The sequence below is a fragment of the Penaeus monodon genome, chromosome 23 (assembly GCF_015228065.2).
Source record: "Penaeus monodon isolate SGIC_2016 chromosome 23, NSTDA_Pmon_1, whole genome shotgun sequence".
Classification (NCBI taxonomy): domain Eukaryota; kingdom Metazoa; phylum Arthropoda; class Malacostraca; order Decapoda; family Penaeidae; genus Penaeus; species Penaeus monodon.
In genome coordinates this window covers 19,509,200-19,512,098 of record NC_051408.1, presented here as the reverse complement: position 1 = coordinate 19,512,098, position 2,899 = coordinate 19,509,200, and the positions used below count along the sequence as shown (strand labels likewise).

Here is a 2,899-nt window from a genome sequence, read left to right as displayed (position 1 = left end):
TTTGGTACTGCTAACACTTATATACAGTATTTGTTATTGTTTTCTTTTTCTTTGGAACATTTTACCTTCAACATATTTTTTTTCTTCACAAAATACATAAAAAGTATTCAAGAGTTCATGGTGAGTGGCCATTTTTTTCTTTCCTCCACGAGCTACATACATTACAATCGATCAAGTGTGGGTGTAAGTGTTGCGTGTGGATGTGAATGATTGTCCGCAACTAAATAGTATCAAGGAGAAGAAGTATATATTTGTACATTTTATTTTACAGATTTAGAATGATTTAGTGAAATCACAGAAGAGACAAGGCTGGGTTTGCCTCACCTAAGAAGTTTATAAGTGCAAGTTATGCAATGTGGGCGATGAAAAAGAGACTTGGTATATTTTATCTGTTTGTAATTTATTGCATTGAAACCTCGACGTCGCGGTAAAGACGTAGATGGAGAGTAAAAGTGCCATTTCAGTGTAAAATGGGAAAACCCCAATGCAGCAGTCCTAGTCTCAGGGGATCCGTGCGCTGGCCCTAATAAGCCTTGACGAGGAAGCCGCTGAAGGTCACGTAAGCCTCGTTATGTGGGTGCTCGTAGAGCCTTCCCTGCTGCAGCTCGAGGTGAACCAGGTCGCCCTGGTTCAGCAGGAGAAGGGCCGAGTTGGAGCCCTGCTGGTAGTTGCCCTTCCCGCCATAAGCTGTCACCTGGTACTGGCCGTTCTTTATCAAGGCCAACCTGGGGAGGAAGAGGCGGTCAGGGACAGCTCTCGTCGCCATTTTGGATATGCAAAATCCCATACAAATTCATGGTGAAATGTCACACGGAGCCAAACCATACTCGAAACAGTCAGTCGAAGAACTCACGTAAAGTCGCCTCCGTCGGGAGCCACGCCGTGGAAGGAGAAGAAGTAGAGGCCCCTGCAGGGAGCCAGGAAGTCGTTCTCCGACGGCGACCAGCCTCCCTCGGCGGTCAACACGTCCTGCAAAAAAGGAACACTGTATCACCGCGTCCTATCGCTTCTTGAAAGTGCGCGTGGCCATGCGATTAGGTATCTCATGCAAATGTGGCAAATGTGCCATAGTGCCATCTACCTGGAACCTGACGCGGGTTGAGAAGCCGTTTCGCACCGTCAACGAGCCTCGGGTGGCCTTGCGCACGGAGAACGCTGACAAGCACCTGCGGAAATCGAAGTTAGCCACGAAAAAAAAATATATATAATTGGTAGTGCTTTCAAGAAAACAAAGGAGAAGAAGGATGAAGGTACATAAGCAAAAATACAAACAAATGGATAGGAGTACAGAGGTGAAATGAAGCACAACTACAACAGGAAGGGAACGGTGAATCGTGACGTATCGAGTAAGACCAGATCTTCATCAGACAGCAAAATCGAAGTGGATGATCAGCCGAGGAGTGTTAGTCCTGTTGTGGGTGGGGTTCATTTCAGCAGGAAGTGGTGTGCGTCAGCGAGGGGAGTAGAGAGCAAGGCCCTTTGGCCCAAAGGGGGTGGGATAACCGCCTAAATTCTGGTGGGAGCAGCCCGGGGTGTTTCCCGGGGATCGGACCGGGCTGTGGGCGGGGGGGGCGTGGGGAACGGAGCGCTGTGGATGGCACATTTGGGGCTCCGCGGTCCCCCTGGCCGTGGCAAGGCCGCACAGCAGGGCCCAGGTTGCTATGATCAGTCGTCCCATTAGTGGAGAAAAGGTGTTATATTATTTGGTATGACATATATTTAATAGGGAAAATAGGCAGAGAAACACCATAAATATGTGTAGATAAACAGAAAAGATATAGCCTATATGAAATTATGAAAAAGTCGAAAGATCCCAAAAATTTTTTGCGTGTCCACTATAAAAGGGAAAAATTTATTTTCTTAGAAAAAAGATAAATATGAAAAGCTACGTGAATTAAAAGAAGTCAAAATGATTTTTGAGAACGACCCAACCTTTGTTTCTCTTTCGCAGGGAGAAATACCCAGGCTCCCCCCCGCCCCGCCTTATATAGCCCCCGGGGGTTTTTTCCCGCTATGCGTCACTGTGTTTTGGGGCGTTAAAAGGAGGTCAACTGAAGGGCACGGGGTGGTTCAGGTGTGGGTTTGTGGATTAGGCGCATATTATTTCTTTGCCACACGCTTCAAAACAGCATTGAACATTGATCCGTCCTGCAACCAAGGGTAAAGAAAAAAAAAAAAAATCACATAATATTTATACAACGAATACCCAACAAGAATTCTTTTCAGCAAATGTAAAATAACCGGTGTGAAATTTTTTGGGACTTTTGAGGACATCTGCCTTTTTCAATCTATTTTTTTCACAATAAATACAATTTACCTTATTTTTGACAAAAACAAACAAACTCAAACAAGTGTTCTTGTAATGTTTTTTTTCTAACTTGCAAAAGGACGTAATGTCTTGAGTTCGGGTCAAGCATCTAAGACGGACGAAGTGGGAACAATGAAACAGGCGCTTTTCGATTAAATCTTCACCAGAATTATACGATGGAGATTTAATCGCAACACATGTGAGATGAAGTTATTCATTCTCATTCATGCAATTCCCATCTTAAAATATTAATAAGACTTCCTTTGCACTAGTTTTTTCTCTCCTTAGTACCGCCGCCTTGTGAGATGCGGGTTCGAGTCATTGCCAGAGAGGGTATATAAGTTTCTACATAAAATGCGTTATTGCATTCTTCCACATAACACACAATGCCGTAGGCCTTCGAAAGCATAGTCATCGGCACGTGAACACCACGATGGAGAAGCAGGCGCAACAAGCAAGCTGGGATCAAACACCGCGAGGATAAGAAGCGGATTTGTTATGTGGCAGAGGGTGATGCCTCGGGAGGAACCGACACAAGCAAGGAGAAATTACGAGTGGGAACTGACAAGCAGTTACACTCGATCGCGCATT

General features: G+C 45.1%; 1 protein-coding gene and 1 pseudogene across 1 annotated transcript in view; both read right to left on the bottom strand.

Moving 5' to 3' along the window:
• The window catches only part of LOC119588168, a 71,572-nt gene that overhangs the window by 36,090 nt on the left and 32,583 nt on the right, over positions 1-2,899 (bottom strand). The window lies entirely within an intron of this gene.
• On the bottom strand, positions 380-1,678 carry LOC119587872 (annotated as a pseudogene).